Raw genomic sequence first — 21,715 nt, 5'->3', positions numbered from 1 at the left:
CCTACGGACACTACACTGGCTCACCGTCGAGAAGAGAATCACCTTCAAGCTTCTCACCCACGCTCACATGCCCCACACAACACCGGACCTGACTACATGAACCACCGCCTCACGTTCCACGCACCCCAACGATCCCTCTGCTCGGCCCAGCTCTCCCTTGCGATGGTACCTCGCATCAAGAAGACCAGAATCGGAGGATGCTCCTTCTCCCTCATTGCTGCCAAGGCATGGAACTCCCTCCCTCTCCACCTTCGACAGATGCCATCTCTGCCCAAGTTCTTAAATTACCTCAAGACATGGCTGTTCGACGGAGCCCCGTGATCTTCCAGGAGCTGCGCGACCCCCCCATCTCCCCTCCTCAGCGCCTTGAGGCCCTTTCTGGTGAGTAGATGCGCTTTATAAATCCCTGATTGAGAAATATGTCTAGGCTGGCAACCACTGGTTTATTGCACAGCAATGACCCCAGTGATAGTGACTGAGCCACTGTTTCCTATGCTTGGTCTGCCTAGTGGTTGGAGGCTGGTACATACCCTGGAAGTGCTAGAATGCTAAGTAGATGTTGAGGTGGTGTCCCTCCCTTCTCTTATCTCTCTTACTATTTAGAGTGCTGCCTCTACATATTGACAATATACTTAGCTTTCCACACAATTCCTATTTCCCTCTTTGCTTGCACACCAGGCTCCTGTGGAGCTGAGCTGCTCAGAGCTCTTTGAAAATCTTGGTCATGATTGCCAAGTGGCTCAGAAGCATTCCCAGCGGTGGTCCCATTTTAGCGATAGCCAAATACTTTGACAAGCCCTTGGCCTTGGATCGTGACCAGGGATCTCCTCACTCCGGCTTCTGTTGATTTGCACTAATTCTGCTTGGAAGACTTCTGAGTCCATAGAACCGTGTAATCCTTTCTTTCCCAGGACTCCAATTTGTCTTTGAGCAGGAGCCCAGAAGCAGCATTGTGCTGGACTCATGTTTTGTAGGGATAGAAGCGCTATCTAACCTCACTGTTGGAGCCAGACGAGACTGAAAGGAAGCACTTCTAGGGGACCTTTTATTGACATTGAAGACGATTCTCCCGTTCATGAGACATTCTAAGTCATGAAAATTCTGCTTATTTGGGAGTCATCTGGAACATAAATGAGTAATATTTCAGATCTAAAGGCGGCGTTCACATTACACATGACTTTTTATCTTACTCATTGAATATTTATTTACTTTACATAGACCTGGGTGAATTTTTTATAATGTTTTCATAAAAGTTTCAATATTTGTGAATTCTTCTCTTACCTGAAAATAGCAAAATTCATTCAATTAAACATTACAAAATGTCATGTAGTTTTTATGTTCTGGATACTGGTTTGAAAATAACATAGGTTACCAAGAGACACTTTCTCCTCGAACTACTCTCTTACCCATAACTTGTGTGACTTTTTTTATAGAAGGTGTGCCTTTGCTGCTAGCAAACAATATTTCGTGCACCTATGCGTTTTCTCACACAAGCAGGCATGAAAACAATAATCTACCACTTGTACTGGTTGTTAGGAATTTTCAACAAAATGTTTCAGCACTGCTTCTTATCAACCCACAGTCAAATACATTCCCCACTAAACCCGCAAAAGAACGCCAGTGCCCATAACAGAGCAAGCACGCCGACACACCAAAACTCAAATTTCCACTTGCATCCGTATATCTTTCTTTGCTCCTACTTTTCTCTCTTTGTGTCCCTCTGTTCCTTCACCCTCGCTCTCTGAATCTTCACTTTTTAGGTCTCGCCTGACCCAGCGCTTGCGCTGGTCTGGCCGAAAATTTAAGTGAGGGCTTCAAAAAATGCTACCGTGGGCTGCAGCTTGCAGTGCATGTGCGCGGGCGCGCACTTTAGCAGAGGCGCCATATGGCGTGATTACTGCTGCGCGCGCACCAGTCGTGCACATGCACTGCAAGCTGTGGCCGGCGGTAGCATTTTGCCCCGCGATCACTTTCGCTTTGGCCCCTCTGCATGCTTTTCGCACTCTCTTGTTGTTTGTGCCTTCCTGCTGCTTATTTATCAACACGTTATCTTTGCATTCCTTTCTGGGAAGAAAGGAAAAGTTCACTCTTCCCAAAACATGGCCAAATGCTTGATCAGCAGATTATGTCATTGTTTGAAGAAGTATCCCAAAACGAAGCCGCCAGCACAATAAAGTTAGTCCTTCTTCACTTTTGATTCAATCTTCCTACTTTGCTGAAAACAGTCCGCTAAACTGTAACAATAACGTGCCAGCCAGCTCGGCGGGGCCCCTGCAGTGGCTGCACGCGCGCTCGATATGATCTATTAATTGGCTCAGACGGATTAATCGCGGGTACGATGGAGAAAGCTCTTACAGCTCCTTGTTTCCTTCGCTGTTTTTAGTCTAGAGCGTGTTGTAGTAAACTAGCCTCCATGACACTTAACACTGTCTATTTATCAGCAGGTCGGTTATAAGAGGGCCAAAATATTCCCAGACATACTTTTAGTTTTTTCTACATCTGATAGTCACAAAGTATGGTGAGAATTTGGAAATGTTTATTCCATAGCATGCTGTTGGGCGCTACGGCCACGAAAGGGACTCTCCAGAGCAATCCAATATCTCCCTCAGTGACCCATATCCCAAATAGCAATGAGTGAGTGCGTGGGACAACAGGCCAGCACTCGTTTGGTTCCTTCCGCCAGCAATCCATTCATCTCTCCATCCAGCCTCCTGAGCCATCCTTTCTCCACCCCTTAGACCCTTCTTTCTATCAATTCTTACTTTTCTCTTTCCATTTATTCATGTACCCACCCATCTCTACGTCTTTCTTCCCATCAGTCCATCTTTGTATCTTTCTCCCCACCCGTCCATCTTTGTATCTTTCTCCCCACCTGTCTGTTTCTACATCTTTCTCCACATCTGTCTTGCCCGGTGTATTCATCTTTCCCTCCATCTATCCCTCTTTCTGCCCCCCCCCCCCCTGGTCTTTGATTTCATGTTTTCTTGTCGCGTGTGTTCTCCCACTCCATAGTTCTAACATGCTATTCCCTTTCAGTGGTTTAATGAGGTTTTGTTTGGAACCCGTTTGACCAAAGTCAAAAGAGAAATGAATAAAGTAAAGGTTGCATGCTACACAAACGCTCCACTGGCACTCACCCACTTAAGCTACTAAAGTGGGGAGTTTGTGATTCCCCTGGTGCAACCCACACTATACAGACTGGCACCAAACAGAGCTCGCTGCGCTCCAAGAACATCCTTCGAGCGAGAATAGACGGCGGTGAACAAGAGATTTAGGTCACCATCAATTAAGAGACAGCTTTTTTTAAATGGAAGATGTTTGTTATTCTGGCTTATGTCAAGTCACTTCAGCGCATGGGATGGCTGGTTATTCGACATCTAATGCAAAAAGCGGATTAGAGAACGTTGCGTAGTTCTCAGCTTTTGTTCACAGAGCAGCAGGAGCTCCCATGGTTTAAAGAGCAATAGATCTTGAACTGCTTCTTGGAATTCTGTGAAATCTTTACATTACTGTACTTCTCCTGCTTGTAGTGTTCCCGCAGTCTTATTTTCTAATTGAGTCTCTCTCATTCTGTTCTCTTGTATTCCCTTTCTTGCTATCTCATTCTATTTCTTTTACAGTTGGCGTCTTTTTTTCATGGCCATCATTACGATACAGGCGCTTTGCAGTCACCCTGTGTCTCATGGTCCCATGAAAACGTGTTCTTTGCACTTTCGAAGGAAATAGGTTGGAGCAGTTCCCCTCACAGCCGTCTCTGCTGTGACAGGCTCCAGGCAGTACACGAACAGGACCAGTAATGGCAGCAGAGCGGCATGGACACAGCATTGACATCTGCCTTCTGTGTGGGAGGGAGATAACTGCTTGAGTCCACTCACTAGCACTCAGGGCAGACACATAATGTCGGACTGGAGTCAACCATTTTCACATTTTATTTAAGAAGATGAGCTGTCTGCTTCTATTTCCATATAGCTTACTTTGATAAGACAGAGGCACAGACTACCTAGGACTGGGTTTGTTTGCGTTATTGGGAGTAGAAAGTCATGGGCCTTGATCGACTGGGAGAAAGTAAAGCAGCAATTTACCTTTTCTTTGCACAGTCAACAAGCATTGGCATAGCCAATAGGTCTCGCCTTTGGGACCTTATAAGTGTTTAGCCATGCAACAGTTGATGTTGTTGCACCAAGGATATTGTGCTGCATAACTAAATACTTATAAAGTCCCAAAAGCGAGACCTATTGGCTATGCCAATGCTTGTTACTTCTCTTCATCAGTCTCTATGTCCATCTATCTCTCTTTTTCACCACAGCCTCCATTTCTCTCGTGCTCTTCCTTGCCTTCTTCTTTTTCTCTTCCCACTCACTGTGTCAGTCTTTGTCTGTCTCTCTCTTTAACACTCTCTCTTGCTCTTAATATCTTCTCTCACTCTTTGTGCCTATCTCTATGTTCTTCTGTCCCCCGTCCCGTTTGTATCTCTCTCGCTTTAATTGTATTCTGGATGTATCTCTCTCCTCCTTCTTCCCTTCATTTCCCTCCGCATTATCCTTATCTTATTCTTTTTCTCTCCTGCCTTTGCATGTCTGCCTTTCTCTCTCATTCTCTTTCTGTGACGTGCACATTTCCCCTCCTCTTAAAATATTTTTTGAAGCCCCCCTTTCTGTTTTTTTGTTTTATTACTGTATAAGAAAATCAGTTTGAGGGGAATTCGAAAAGGTAATATTTGTTTTCCTTTCCTTATTTACAAATATCATGCACTGCCGTAGGAAACCCTGCCCATATCTATGTATATGAATGGAGGAGCTATTAAGGCTAACAAGCAGGCCACAGGCAGGTCCACTTGGCAGGGAGCAAAGCAGTGTCCATAGTGTGAGAGGGACTAAAAGAGAAAACTGTGGTATGTATGTGTGGGGAGCAGAACCATGGGCATTGATTCATCAAATGCCAAGGGGAGCAGAAGTGACACGCATATGTATTGACCTAAACGACAGGAAGTGACATCATATGGCCCCATGAGCCTGATTTTTACCTGGAAGGCATATCAAATGATCCTTACATTACAATTTTACACCAAATTACACTCATCTTTGTTCCGTCACACTCACCTGCATTAACTCTTAATCTCACTCATATTCACTCTTATTGACAATCAGGCCCAGGTGTAGTAATGCTTTGCACAGTGTTTGTGTCACTATTGTGACTCAAACCAGAGCAAAATGTTAGGGTGGGATTTACAATCCAATGCAAATGGATAGAATTTCAATGTAAACACAAGGAGATGATGGACAGAGCGCTGAAACTTTTCAGACACTCACCCCCATTCACAGATCTGGGTTGAATCCATCATCATTATTTAGTTCAATTTGCCGCCTCAGTTCAGACCCAGCTATATGCAAATCAGTCTCGACCCTGGGCCTCATGGGAACAGTCCAGCCCGAACTGCCAAGCCAGGTCTTCCCTGAACCGGAAACAAGCATCCTGGGACCCGTTTCTGGGTGACACCCTTCATCAGCCAGGCTAGCTTGAATCCAGTGGCAAAGTGAGCAAGGGACCCACGTCTGGTCATACCCTGCCAACATAGGACGAACAAAGCAAACACAAGGAGATGATGGACAGAGCGCTGAAACTTTTCAGACACTCACCCCCAGTCACAGATCTGGGTTCAATCCATCCTCGTTCTTTAGCTCACTTCACCACCTCAGTCCAGACCCAGCTATATGCAAATCAGTCTGGATCCTCTGCCACATGGGAACAGTCTAGCCCAAACTGCCAAGCCAGGTCTTCCCTGAACCGGAAACAAGCATCCTGGGACCGGTTTCTGGGTAACACCCTTCATCAGCCAGGCTAGCTTGAATCCAGTGGCAAACTGAGCAAGGAACCCACGTCTGGGCATACCCTGCCAACTTAGTGCGAACAAAGCAAACACAAGGAGATGATGGACGGAGTGCTAAAACAGGGTCAAGACTGATTTGCATATGGCTGTGTCTGAACTGGGGTGGCGAAGTGAGCTAAAGAACGTTGATGGATTCAACCCAGATCTGTGACTGGGGGTGAGTGTCTGAAAAGTTTCAGGGCTTCGTTCATCATCTCCTTGTGTTTCTAGTATCTCAATATAACAGAAAATTGTGCTATGTGCTGCCTTTCGTTATTTTGCATAAAAGGGGCTTTCAATGGGTTCACTGCACGAGGGAGGTGTGATAATGTTGTAATTTCTCTGCGTTTTTCCAACTTTGCATGTGTGCCGCATCGTATAACACACATACAAACTGGGAAAATCCTTCAAGCATAGTATTTTATACTGGCAAGGGTCCCTGATAGTACAAAACGTGTGCATCTGAAAACACACACACACACTTTCACTGTGGTGCAAGGGTGTGTGAGTTGTGAAATGGTTGCCAAAAGTGCACCGGGATAGAAAAACATGAACTATTTCTTACTAGATATGATGCATTTTACTCAGCAAATTCAAATCTCCACTACTGGCATGCCCTAGTCCAGCCAAGGCTCAAGATTATCAAGTACTATAAAAATATACTGTTTTGAGGACAGTAATTGTTTCTTTTTGGGCCGCTAATGCAGTGAAGTGGCTTTGTGCCGAGTGAATCTATCTAGGTATTGCACTGTTATTTTAGGAGCATTGAGCTGCACTTATATTTGGAACTGAATCAGTAGTGTGCAGAAATACTGCCCCAGAAAACTTCCTATATGTACAGGTGCTGTCACTACTTATATTTAGTCCTGCTCCCACATACTCTGACTTATTTCCACTTTCTTCAGTGAACTAATTCTCTTACTGCTAATGGCACTGACTCCTTACTCCTACTCAGGCTCGGCTTAAGCAATGGTGACGCACTGTGCCACAATCTTTTTTAGCGCCCCCTCCACCTATGACCTCCTCCTCAGATTCCCTCACTACCACCAGCTAAAAGGGCCCCTCATGTCTCCATAGCCAGTCTCTCGCAGCCATTTCATGTTTTAAGGCGCTGGTAAAGGCTTGCTTTACTAATCCACTCAGCTATCCTCTTAAAATACAGATCTGTTCTCTGCAGCCGGCATATTAACCCTCTGTGCTACTCTATGGTGAGTCAAAACTGACACTTGACGATCTCTCTCTAGCAGGCACATTAATCACAAAAGTTATCTTGACTTTTTTATTGCTGCCTGAAATCGCACAAGGAACTCTGCATCAGCTGCTTTTAAACCATAATTTATTGCTAAACACAGCACCCCCCCTGAGGTCAGCGCTCCACCCCATGTTAGAGCCCAGTGCGGCCGAACAGGTTGGACTCAGCAGCGGCTCCTCCGGTACGGCGCAGGAGCGTCGACCCCTCCTGCCAGCAGCCAAGAAAATAAATATATATAATGTGCCAGGATATGTTGCGTGAAGAAGACGGTGGGCAGAACATGAGCCATCTGAGGGGGATTTCTGTTGGCTAGGTCTCTTGGAAAATAGACGGGTGTATTGGTCCTGACCACCAGGATCATGGTGGGAAGGAAGGCGGCCAGTATGGCATAGTTAAGGGGAATTATAGTGTCATGTTAGGATGAGGCTTCCATGGGAGACTGTCGACAAGTGGTGGCATTGCACCCAGTGCCCCTCCATGAAGCCAGGAAGATTTGCAACCTCCACAAAGGACTATTGAATCTTCCCTTCTATTCTTTTTTGTTTTCATTTAAAAATCTTGACATTTTTCTGAGTTTGCACAGAAATTCCCCAAACATTAAAAGTTGCTAGATGCCTTCTATGCATGGCATGTCTAAGAAAAAATCATGTCTAAACCTTTTCAGAAGATATATATGAACCAGTAAAAGGTGCAAGCGACAACAACAATGAAAAGTTTATTCATTTTTAGTTGGTGAGAAATTACCACACACAGAACAAAACAGCCACTACAATCTATGTTGATTTTAGTGTACAGGTTTGTGTGTGACATTGTATTACTATGAAAAAGAGGTTAAAGGTGCTACGGTACTGTATCCGCTGTCAATTGGGACAATAAGACAGAAAAGTGTAGCAGGAAACCTGCTAAGTACCATGCACTGTTCACTTGGTTCGTATGCTGCAAACCTAACATTCAGATCAAATCAACAAGATAAAGAAATTCAATATAGTGACCTTAATTGAAACTTATACACAGCTTAAGGTACTTAAGAGTGCCTTTGTATTTAGACAATAATCATACAATGAATAGGTCCATGAAAAGGTAAAGAAATGCGATAACAGAACATTTTCCAATGTTTTAGTCCACCCAAAATTTTTAAAGTACGGCCCGATGCATTTCGGGACAAACAGGTCCCTTTGTCAGGGGAAAACCATTCCTCGTGGTGAGTAAAGTGTAGACGGGCATGTAATACGGGATGTAAACGCACTAATAACAAGGGAAGTCTTGAAAAATGTTCAGGAAGCTGCTAATGTTTACGGACACTCGTAAAACAACGTGCGCCCATAGGTCAGAAAAAGTCCAGGGAAATCCAAAGTGTATGAAGTGGTCGGGGCTTGTGTTTCTATTGGCAGCCATTACTATGAGACACATCACACACAGCTTTGTGATGAATTTTATAATTAGGTCGATGTGAACTACTTTTAGGCCAGCTAAATCTCTTCTTTTTCCCAATTTCTGCGTTTTGTGTGCTTTGCTGACTTTTTACTCTCGGTCCCATTCTGTGTTTTCATATTATTTTCAATTAAGGGAGACTGGTTACAGTTGAAAATGTCTTTCCGTAAAATGGACCCCAATATGTGCCGTGACCATGAGACAGTTTTTAGGTCTTGCCTATCGTTGCATGCTTTGCGAGGCATGCATTATACACTATAGCAGGGAAGCTTTGTGGAAGATCCGCCCACACTCCGCCCATGTTTTTGATTGGATTAGGTTCTAAATTCTGCCTTCCCATTGGTTCTAGCCTTGTTAGTCCCTCCTCCTGACGGCCATGTCGTCATTTGTATACTTCCATGGCTATTGGACCTATTACTTTTAAAACTATTTTGTTCCTGTGGATCCCCCACTCCCCTCCCTCAAGCCGTGACTTCTCGGCCCACCACCACCCCCCCACTCCCGTTTGTGTCGTTTTGCCCGCCCGCACTCTTCTTTTAATTGCAATAGGACTCTCTTAAATGCGAGTTCTATTGCATTGCAAGTGCTTGTTTTTAAAGTAGTGCACATTTACATTTGATATGCGCACGATGCCCCACATCACAGCCACCACCCCTTCCTTCCGCACCACCTCTCTCTCTGCCTCCACTGCCGCGCCCAGGTCCCTCGCCTCCTCCAGCTCCCGGCACCGCACAGCTCACCATGGCGAACACAGCAATGGGTCAGAGTGAGCCCCTTTTCTTATACTGCGAGACCGGACCTGCCCGGTCGGAGCAGCGGGGGCCCAGTGCAGGCTCGCGTTAACTGAAGCCCTTCGAGTCCAATGGGTGTTGCGCGCCTGGCTGCGGCTCCGTGGATGTTAACGCGAGCCTGCACTGGGCCCCCGCTGCTCCGACCGGGCAGGTCCGGTCTCGCAGTATAAGAAAAGGGGCTCACTCTGACCCATTGCTGTGTTCGCCATGGTGAGCTGTGCGGTGCCGGGAGCTGGAGGAGGCGAGGGGCCTGGGCGCGGCAGTGGAGGCAGAGAGAGAGGTGGTGCGGAAGGAAGGGGTGGTGGCTGTGATGTGGGGCATCGTGCGCATATCAAATGTAACATCGGTTCCCTGCTGGGCTGGGTCACTCACGTGACGTGATAGAGTGGCCCAGAGCCCTGATGTTCTCCTGACTTTGCTGGAAGGGGGGCCCCACCACAAAAGCTGTCAATCTGTTTTTGGCTTTCTGCTGGCCCCTACAACAACAGTAGCCACCAGAGGAGTGTGCTTTTAGGGCCTCACACATCCTGTTTGGGATGGGTCCCACGTGGGAGAGAGGCCATCGACTGAGTGATGCCCTGTGCAGCAGCATTCCTTTCGAGGGAGGAACCAGGGGGTATAGTATAAGTCAGCAAAGGCTGAAGGCACAAACCTCAAAAAACGCACAACCACAAAAAAATAAACAGCTCTTGACCTAGCCTTAATTTAATATGTTACAAAGGAGCTTCCTGATATTTGTACGATTCTAAGTATATTTACTTAGACATGAGTATAAATGAAAGTAGTTTAATAATTATTTTTTACGCTTTGCAGCAGTTAACGTAGAGTTTCTAGTTGCTCAAACGGGTGTGGTTTCTGATATTAATAAGTTTCCTTCGTTTTCATTGCTTGATTTTTCTCGCAAGAAAGTGTCACTCATAGTCGTTAAAGTTTCACTCATATTTACTCTGAAATTATGAAAATGTCACACATAGCAATCTGAAACCTTGGCAGCTATGTAGTTTACAACCTATTTCAAACATACAGATTTCAAATCATTAAACAATGTTGACAATGAATTCAGTGACCGCCGTTTGATGTACTGTGTTTCTGTATTTTTGGCAATAAATTAAAGAACTTTAATATATATTTTTGTCTTTGATTTAGCAGACACCTTAGGTTTTCTCCCTTAGATTTTGCATCTTCCCTTGTTCTAGGAATGTTTGGAAAACTTCTCAATCATAATGATTAAGGCCGTTATCTGTATATTTGCATTGTTTATGAAAGTCCCCCAGCGACAAAGCGCCGGATGCTCCCCTGAATCTGGGGCGTAGGGCTCAAGTATTGAATATGTTGTGGCGATTACCGTCATCTGGGAATGTCGTGTTACAAATGCATGTGAGCGAAGCTACGTTGCAGTAATGTGTGATAAATGTGTTGCATAGCCAAATACTTAAAAGGCCCCAAAGGCGAGACCGACGATTGCATTGCAAATGCTTGTTGATCAAAGTAGATGCCCTCTTTATATCACGGGAGGAATGACCTTGCATACTACTTTCACATATATAGATGATCGGCGAAACGTATTTTACATATTTTTTTAAAGAAATTCGTGAGTAATACGTAAGTGGAAATTTTGTCTACCCAAATTTTAAAAGAAGTGCTTCGGACCAGCCTCTGAACTCGGACAGCTTTCGGGACAAAATGAGGAATAACATTCAGTCCGCATCTGGGGCTGCCACCTAGTAGAGGCACTGATGGCTGTGCCAAACTATCAGGGACTTTGGGATGCAGAGTCACGAGCCTAACCATACTGCACAAGCTAAACAAAGTTACATAAAGCCCTCCGTTGTCACCTGATTACTGCCACTTTGTGCCAAAAGCCTAGATTTAGTCCTGCTTATGAATAGGCCTAGAAGAAATTCATTTAAAACAGAATAATCTGGCGTAATTTTCGACATTTTGTGTTACGCTTGTTACTCGAAATGCCCAAATTTACACTATCACGTAACTTTGCTTGCTTTCAGGTAAAAATCCTATATCAGAAGTACAGAAACAATTTGTAAGGATGGAACACTTGTGGTTATTGTTCTCATCAAAGGAATTTTGCATTGTTTTTTTATGACAGGATGTATTTAGCACTAAAAAATACGCGCAAAATGTTGGATCTGCATTTCACATAATTTCAGATAATTTTGTGTATATTTTGGAATTTTGCATAATTTCTGCACAGGAAACTGTGAGAATTTCGCACAGCCTACTTATGACTCGAAGGGTACAGCCTACTTATGACTCGAAGGGTAGGTTTGAACCCCTAAATATGCACAATATGAGAAGATACTAATACCGCATAGAAAACATTCATGACCATCTTTATGAACTTTGTGGTGCAGGGCAGTGCTGCCTTGCGTCACAGGGAAAGGGGAGGAATGACCCATATTTATCCAATACAGTGCAATCCTGTCCTTTTCCCTTGCTCTGGTGCCGTTTGGTCAGTCTAGAGCAAACGCAGGCACCCTTGCACTGTGGTGCAGGGGTGCCTGTGTTGTAGGCAGGGTTGCTTTTGAGCAGGAAGGGACAGCTTCCTGCACAAAAACAAACATTTGAGGATTTTTCCACTTCTGCCGCATGCATAGAAAGAGGAAAAACCAGGAGAAATAATCATTTTTTCTCCTCATTACGCCTCCCCATTGGAAGGCGTGTCTTTTTGGCACATTCCTAGGTTTACAAGGTCTTGAAAATCTGGGAATGTGTCAAAAACCATGGGGCATATCATCAAGGCGAGGCGATAGAATTATCGCTGCTTTACCGTCCGTTTTAGGACAAAAAACGGCGATAATTTTCTCGCTTTATAAGCAAGGTCACTGTTAGACTTGGGGGTCTCTAGTTGGCACAGGTATGCACTTGCGACAGATAGGGACCCTCGCCTCTAGTCAGGGTAAGGGTGTATACTCCTAGAATAACCCCTGCTCACCTCCTTGGTAGCTTGGCACAAGCAGACAGGCTTATCTCAGAGGGAGTGTGTAAAGCATTTGTGAACACATACAGTAATCAAGTGACAACACTACAGATGGACACCACACAGGTTTTATATAAAAAATAAGTATTATATATATAGATTTACCACAAGACCAGTAAACGACAAAAATACACAATACTGTTACTTTAGATGGTAGAATTTTGCTTAGTTCTCTTTAGTTCTTAAAAGCGACACTTTAAGTCAATGTATCTTTTAGATGCGACACGCAGGGCAACGAAAGTGTTGCAATGATGTTGATGCGTTGAAGATTTTGGTGCAAAGAAATAAAGACGTGAAGATCTTCCAGATGCGGCACGCTTCCCCGATGTTGCGAGAAGACTCGATTCGATGCTTCAGCTGCAACGGCGACACACTTTACGGGATGCGACGACAGCGGCCTTGGCAGTGACACTCTTCTCCGACGTTGCGAGACGCTTCCGCTCGATGCGATGCTGCAGCAGCAACACCCCTTTATGCGATGCGACAACAACAGCTCCGACGGCGGCATGGATGCGAGACGCTTTTCTTGATGCGGTGCAATGCGACAACTATGATGGCTGCGATGGCGACACACTTCATCCTCGATGCGAGACTCTTCTCTTGATGCGGTGCAATGCGTCAGCTACGATGGCTGTGATGGCGACCCGCTTCTTCGGCGTTGCGAGACACTTCCTGGATGATGCGAGACGCTTCCGCTCGATGCGACAGCTGCAGTGGCGACACACTTTACGCGATGTGACGACAACAGCTCCAACGGCAGCATGCTTCTCCTTCTTAAGTCACGCTTCCAGCTCCTAGCGACACGCCGTCCCTCAGAAGGCCCAACAACAGCAGCAGGCACTTCTAAAGAACTCTGGGTAGCTGGGGGGTGAAGTCTGTTGTTCCTGAGACTTCAGCAGGAGGCAAGCTCTTTTCCAAGCACGTGGAGATCCTTCACAAGTTGAGCAAAAGTACACACAAAGTTCCTTTCTCCTCTCTTTGGCAGTAGGCAACCCCTGCAGGCCAATTCCCCAGTTTCAGGGATAGTCTCTCCTCAGTTTCTTCTTGGTTCCTCTCCTCAGCAGAGTTTCTTCTTGTTTCCCAAAGTGATCTAAATTCTTGGGATAAGGGTCCCAATACTTACACTCCAAAATCCTTTGTCCTCTGAGGGCAGAGGGGCCTTTGCCTTGTTCAAACCGGTTCTGGTCAGTCCTGGAGCACTTTGTTTACCTGACTCCTTCTTTCCTTTCAGAGTGCAGGGCAGTGACATCAGATGCACCACAGGAGGTGGATCCAGCATTGTGGAGGGAAGGCACAGCCCTATTCAGGTCCCAGGTGCAACTCCTCCCTCCCATCTAGATGCAGATCTCTCTATTCACCACTGGGCCACCTCACCCTGTCTCTTGGAATTCCCCAGCCCTGTCACTCAAACTCCAGACAGGGAATACACAGCCTAGCAGAGGCAGGTTTCAATGGTTAGACAAGAAAATACCTACTTTTTAAAAGTGGTATTTTTAAACACAGAATGTTAAAACCAACTTCACTAAAAGATGTATTTTATCATTCTGAGTTCAGGCATACTAAATTCGAATTTCTACCATGTTCCCTGAGTCAGTTAAGATTATAAGATGTAATAACCAAACTGCCCATTCTGGCCTATGGAGAACAGGTAGCCTTGCAATAATGAAAAACGAAAATGGCTGTAATTCACTATTAGAACATGCCACGCACACCAGGGCATGTCCTACCTTATCCTTACAATGCACCCTGCCCTTGGCCCTACCATAGGGGTGTCTGATATGAAGAAAAGGGACGGTTTAGGGACTGGCAAGTGGGTGCACTTGCCCAGTCAGCATGACAGTACCAGACTGCATGCAGGCTCTGCAATGGCAGACCTTAGACACATTTTTACAGGCTGCTTCTGTGGGTTGCACAACCAGTGCTGCAAGCCCACCAGCAGTATTTGGATTTACAAGCCCTGTGCACTCCTGGTGCACTGTACTAGAGTCTGACAGGTAAACCAAACCAACCGATCATGGAATCACAAATCATACATTAATTTACAATAGGGAGCACTTGCACTGTGGCACTGGACAGCAGTGGCACAGTGCCCTGAGCAGCTAACACCAGCAAAAACATATGAGGCAACAGCGAAAAATGGAAGGGAGACCCACGCAGGTCTAACACGTGTCCCCTCCAGCTGAAATGTGGGGAGAACTACCCTACCTCCTGGAAGTTCTCATCACTAAGGCGGAAAAATCTGGACAGACCATCAGCATTGGCGTATTCTGTACCGGGACGATGTTCCACCGTGAAATCCATCCCCTGTAGGGAAATGGACCACCTCAACAGCTTTGGATTCTCACCCCTCATCTGCATCAACCATCTGAGGGGCCTGTGGTCTGTCTGAATCCGGAAGTGAGTCCCAAACAGGTATGGTCTCAGCTTCTTCTGTGCCCAGACCACAGCAAAATCCTCACGCTCAATAGCACTCCACCTCTGTTCCCGTGGGAGTAACCTTCTACTGATGAAGGCTACAGGTTGATCTAGGCCCTCCTCATTCATCTGTGATAGAACAGCCCCCACACCATGCTCTGAAGCATCTGTTTGCACTATGAACTCTTTGGAGAAGTTGGGTGCCAAGAGCACAGGCGTTGTGCACATAGCAGTTTTTAAGGCCTCAAAAGCTTTCTGACAGGTGTCAGTACAAATCACTTTCCTGGGCTGCTTCCTGGAAGTCAGCGCTGTCAAGGGTGCAACAATGTTGCCATACCCCTTGACAAACCTCCTGTAGTAACCCGTGAGTCCTAAGAAGGCTCTCACCTCTGTGTGGGTTTTGGGCGGCTCCCAAGCCAGAATGGTTTCAATCTTGGGCTGCAGGGTCGCCACCTGGCCGCTCTCTACCTGGTGTCCCAAGTACACCACGGAACCCAGCCCAATCTGGCACTTACTCGGCTTGATCGTGAGGCCTGCCCTCCGCAGCGCCATCAACACTTCCCAGAGGTGCGCAGATGTTCTTCCCAACTGGCGCTGAACACTGCGATGTCATCCAGGTAGGCGGCACTGAACGAGTCCAGTCCAGCCAACACCTGGTTGACCAACCTCTGAAAGGTGGCAGGGGAATTCTTCATCCTAAAGGGCATCACTCGGAACTAGTAGTGCCCATCTGGTGTGGAGAATGCTGACCTCTCCTTTGCCCCATCGGTCAAGGCCATCTGCCAGTACCCAGACGTTAAGTCAAACGTGCTGAGGTACCGTGCAGCCCCTAGCCAATCTATGAGCTCATCAGCTCTGGGGATGGGGTGTGCATCAGTCCTGGTGATTGCATTGATCCCTCGGTCGTCCACACAGAACCGGAGTTCGGGTGTGGCACCAGGCGCAGCAGCCTTTGGGACCAAGACCACTGGGCTGGCCCAAGGACTGCTAGAGGACTCAATTACCCCTAGCACAAGCATCTTGGAGACCTCCTCCTTGATGCAAGCTCTCACCCTGTCAGTCACTCTGTAGGCCTTGTGCCTCACAGGTGTACTATCCCCAGTTTCCACCTCATGGACGCACCAATCAGTGACACCAGGAACCAGGGAGAACAGATCAGAAAACTGTCCCAGCAACTGGTGGCAGTCATTCTGTTGCTCAGGGGTCAGGGTGGAAGAGAGGTTGACACCATCCACTGACCCATCTTGCTCTCTGGCTGACAGGAGGTCAGAAAGAGGCTCGGTCTCCTCCTCCATCCCAGCATCTGTTGCCAAGAGCATGCCCACTTGGGACCTCTCCAAGTTGGGCTTCAAGCGGTTGACATGCAGGACCCTCAAAGGGTTCCTGGGAGACCACAAGTCCACCAAGTAGCTAACGTGAATCTCTTGCACTCCACAACCTCAAAGGGGCCGGTTTATTTATACTGGAGCGCACAGGGCTCCACTGGGGCCATGACCCACATCTTCTGTTCAGGCTGAAGCTCAACCAGAGTGGCATTCTGGTCGTACCACCGCTTCATCTCCTCCTGGCTGGCTTCCAGATTCGCCTCAGCGAGTTGTCTGAAACGCCTAGTCTTGTTCCTAAAGGCCAGCATGTAGCTATATACACCCTGGGGAGGTTTCCTGGGAGATTGCTCCCAGCCTTCTTTGACCAGACTTAGAGGTCCTCTCACTGGGTGTCTATAGAGAAGCTCAAAGGGACTGAACCCTAGAGATTTCTGTGGCACCTCACGGTAAGCAAAGAGTAGGCATGGTAAGAGGACGTCCCACTTACGCCTCATAGGTTCCTCAAGACCCATTATCATGCCTTTAAGGGTTCGGTTGAATCTCTCAACCAACCCGTTTCCCTGGGGGTGGTAAGGAGTGATGAACTTATAAGTTACTCCACACTCCTGCCACAGGGACTTCATATACTTGGAAATGAAGTTGGTACCCTGGTCAGACACTACCTCGCGAGGGAATCCCACTCTGGAGAAAATTCCCATCAGTGCTCGTCCCACTACGGGGGCCGTCACTGTCCTCAGAGGTATGGCTTCCGGGTACCGGGAGGCATGGTCCACTAAGACCAGGATGAACCTGTTGCCCATGGCTGTCTTGGGGTCCAGTGGCCCCACAATGTCAATATCCACCCATTCAAAGGGGGTGCTGACTACAGGGAAGAGTTGGAGAGGAGCCTTGTGCTTTCTCCCACTCTTACCACTTGCCTGGCAAGTCTGACATGTCCTGCAGTGAGTTTCTGAACTCCTGCGCATTTGGGGCCCAATAAAAATGGGTGACAAGCCTTTCAGAGGTCTTGTCTTGCCCCAAATGTCCTGCTAATGGAACATGATGAGCCAGCCCCAGTGGGAAGTCTCTGAAGCGCTGGGTTACCACGAGCACACGGGCTGACCCAGGCTCAGCAACCTTAGGCTCTGTATACAGGAGATCATTCTCCCAGTAGATCCAATGTGACCCAGATTGATCACCTGCTGCCTGGTCTGCAGCCTATTGCCGCAGACCCACAAGAGAAGGGCATTCTTCATGCTCCTTGCAGAATTCCTCCCTGGAGGGGCCTCCTTCTTGCTGCCAATGGGTCAGTTCAGGTAGGTCCCCCAGTTCGGCTACCTGTTCCCCTGTAGGCTCCAGGGCATCCCCCTCAGGGTCTGCTCAATCCTGGTCCGTGGGAATTTCGGGGGCTGGTTTCCCGCACCCCCTGCCTCTACTCTTTATGGCAGGTACCTGGGCCTCCCTCTCAGGCTCCAGGTCCTCTTGAGCACCTTTACTTGCTGCCATTGACCGGGTGGTCACACACACCCAGTCAGGCAAACCCAACATTTCTAAATGAGCACTCCGCTCCACCTTCGCCCAAGGTGAGCTCTCCAAGTCATTCCCTAGCAAACAGTGAACAGGCATGGCGGGCCTCACAGCTACCTGAAGAGTACCAGAGACCACTCCCCACTCAAAGAGAACCTGAGCCACCTTGCAGTGACTCTCTGTGGTGTCAGCGGCAACAACTGGGTAGAATGCTCCAGGGACAACCTGCTCTTGAGACACAAGGTGACACTTGACAGCTGTCACACTGGCTCCTGTATCTCTAAGAGCCTCCACTCTATGGCCATTGATGGTCACCCACTGCCTGTATTTTTTAGTGTTATCAGGCAGCTGGGTCCTGGGGACCACCTCACAGTCTCCTAATGAGACATGGGACATCTCTGCGGGACCCCACCCACCTTGGGCACCCATCTCCTCACCCAGGGCTACACTAGCCATCTGCCGGGGGGCTGCACCAGCGGGTGCTGGTTTTCCAAACAGGCAACACTTGGGTTCATTGGCAAAATGATCCAGTTCTCTGCATTTGTAGCATTTTGGGGGCCCTCTTTGAACAGGTGGACCTGTCGGGCCCCTGGTGGTTTCTGGGGGAAGGCTGAGAACCTTTCCCTTGGTTCCCTTGGGGATTACTTTGGGGCCTCCTATGGAACTCCCTCTGTTTACCCCTGTCCCCCCCACTCTTCTGCTGGGGATCCTGTCCACTCTTGGCTGAGTCTCCCACGTGACCCTTGTGGACCCTGGTACTGACCTAGCGGTCCGCCTCCTCAGCAAGCTTCCTAGAATTAGTCAGTCTACTATCAATCAGGTGCTGGCATAGCTCAGGAAAACAGTTACTTGACAAGTGCTCCCATGCAATTAAATCAAGAAGTCCCTGAAAATCATCAACTTTGCTACCCTTCACCCAACCATCCAATGACCTGCAGAAAAAAGTGACATATTCAACATAGGTACTGTTTGCTATCTTTGTGCAACCCCTGAACCTCTGTCTGTACATCTCCGGGGTCAAACCATATCTAGACATCAATGCATCTTTCACGTGGGGATAGGAATTATAGACATCAGAAGGCAAGTCTAGCAGTGTGTCCTGCCCCTCACTAAGGAATCGCCCCCACAACCCCGCTCCCCAATCCTTCAGGGACCTGGTGTGAAGAAATGGCTACCTCATAGACCTTGAACCACTGCCCAATATCATCCTTTTTTAAAAATTCCCTCACCACATCCTTAGGGATGTACACTCTAGATTCCACAGGCATTGACGGTGTGCTGCCACCAGAGGGAGCAATTTCTAAGCTCTTGGCTTTCAACTCCAACTCCATCAAAACCTTTTCATGTTCAAACTGTAGCTTCTTCTCTTCTAGGGCTAACTTTCTACTTTGCATTTCAAATTCTAACTGCCCACTTAACTTGAGCTTGGACAGCTCAATTTCGTGAATCCTACACTCTTTTCTATCTGCCAACTCCTCTGGAGATAGACTTTTAACAGAAACACTGCTACCGGCAGGGGAAGGGGTTCTCCTTCCTCTTGGACCCACTGGCCCTTCCAGCTGCTCCTCTGCATTATCATCATCAGTGGCATTCCTTGCTTCTACCAAGGCCCTCAGGGCCTTGCAGAACTCTGGCTTATTTTTGCATCCAGTAGTGCAAACATTAAATTTCTTGCAGAAGAACTTTAGCTGTCTTACTGGGTAGCTTTCAAGTTTCTCTTCTTCCCACTCCCACTCATTCTCAACAGACACTATAGATGCTGCTTTCTCCACCATGGTTAAGCTTGGCAGTACTCAAAAATATAAGGTCCCAAAAAGAAATCTACCAACAAGTATTGGTTGCGTTATGGTCTGCACTCACTAAGTAGTGTTCACCAATCACTGTACATGAGTCACAAATGCAAGTCCAGAATCCTCACCGCTGACCACCAATGTTAGCCTTGTGGGTCTTTAGTTGGCACAGGTATGCACATGTGACAAATAGGGACCCACGCCTCTAGTCAGGGTAAGGGGTTACACTCCCAGAATAACCCCTACTCACCCCCTTGGTAGTTTGGCACGAGCAGACAGGCTTATCTCAGAAGCAGTGTGTAAAGCATTTGTGAACACATACAGTAATCAAGTAACAACACTACAGATGTACACCACACTGGTTTTATATCAAAAATAAGTATTCTTTATATAGATTCATCACAAGACCAGTAAACGACAAAAATACACAATACTGTTACTTTAGATGGTAGAATTTTGCTTAGTTCTCTTTAGTTCTTAAATGCGACACTTTAAGTCAATGTACTTTTTAGATGCGACACGCAGGGCAACGAAAGTGTTGCAACGATTTTGATGTGTTGAAGATTTTGGTTCAAAGAAATAAAGACGTGAAGATCTTCCAGATGCGGCACGCTTCTCCGATGTTGCGAGAAGACTCGATTCGATGCTTCAGCTGCAGCGGCGACACACTATATGTGATGCGACGACAGCGGCCTTGGCAGCGACACTCTTCTCCGACGTTGCGAGACGCTTCCGCTCGATGCGATGCTGCAGCGGCGACACCCCTTTACGCGATGCGACGACAACAGCTCCGATGGCGGCACGCTTCTCCGTGGATGCGAGGCGCTTTTCTTGATGCGGTGCAATGCGACAACTACGATGACTGCGATGGCGACACGCTTCTTCCTCGATGCAAGATTCTTCTCTTGATACGGTGCAATGCGTCAGCTACGATGGCTGCGATGGCGACATGCTTCTTCGGCATTGCGAGACACTTCCTGGATGATGCAAGACGCTTCCGCTCGATGCGACAGCTGCAGCGGCGACACACTTTACGTGATGCGACAACAGCTCCGACGGCGGCATGCTTCTCCTTCTTGAGTCGCGCTTCCAGCTCCTTGCGACACGTAGTCCCTCAGAAGGCCCAACAACAGCAGCAGGCACTTCCAAAGAACTCTGGAGAGCTGGGGGTGAAGTCTGTTGTTCCTGAGACTTCAGCAGGAGGCAAGCTCTTTTCCAAGCCCTTGGAGATCCTTCACAGGTTGAGCAAAAGTACACACAAAGTTCCTTTCTCCTCTTTTTGGCAGTAGGCAACCCCTGCAGGCCAATCCCCCAGTTTCAGGGATAGTCTCTCCTCAGTTTCTTCTTGGTTCCTCTCCTCAGCAGAGTTTCTTCTTTTCTCCCAAAGTGATCTAAATTCTTGGGATCAGGGTCCCAATACTTATACCCCAAAATCCTTTGTCCGCTGAGGGCAGAGGGGCCTTTGTCTTGTTCAAATCGGTTCTGGTCAGTCCTGGAGCACTTTGTTTACTTGACTCCTTCTTTCCTTTCAGAGTGCAGGGCAGAGACATCAGATGCACCACGGGAGGTGGAGCCAGCATTGTGGAGGGAAGGCACAGCCCTATTCAGGTCCCAGGTGCAACTCCTCCCTCCCATCTAGATGCAGATCTCTCTATTCACCACTGGGCCACCTCACCCTGTCACCTGGTATTCCCCAGCCCTGTCACTCAAACTCCAGACAGGGAATACACAGCCTAGCAGAGGCAGGTTTGAATGGTTAGACAAGAAAATACCTACTTTCTAAAAGTGGTATTTTCAAACACAGAATGTTAAAACCAACTTCACTAAAAGATGTATTTTATCATTCTGAGTTCAGGCATACTAAATTCGAATTTCTACCATGTTCCTTGAGTCAGTTAAGATTATAAGATGTAATAACCAAACTGCCCATTCTGGCCTATGGAGAACAGGTAGCCTTTCAATAGTGAAAAACGAAAATGGCTGTAATTCACTATTAGAACATGCCACGCACACCAGGGCCTGTCCTACCATATCCTGACAATGCACCCTGCCCTTGGGCCTACCATAGGGGTGTCTGATATGAAGAAAAGGGAAGGTCAGCATGACAGTACCAGACTGCACGCAGGCTCTGCAATGGCAGACATTAGACCCACTTTTACAGGCTGCTTCTGTGGGTGGCACAACCAGTGCTGCAAGCCTACCAGCAGTATTTGGATTTACAAGCCCTGAGCACTCCTGGTGCACTATACTAGGGTCTGACAGGTAAACCAAACCAACCAATCATGGAATCACAAATCATACATTAATTTACAATAGGGAGCACTTGTACTGTGGCACTGGA

The sequence above is a fragment of the Triturus cristatus genome, chromosome 3_1 (assembly GCF_964204655.1).
Source record: "Triturus cristatus chromosome 3_1, aTriCri1.1, whole genome shotgun sequence".
Taxonomy (NCBI): Eukaryota; Metazoa; Chordata; class Amphibia; order Caudata; family Salamandridae; genus Triturus; species Triturus cristatus.
The sequence above is the reverse complement of the archived record's forward strand: the minus strand, read 5'-3'. Positions refer to the sequence as shown.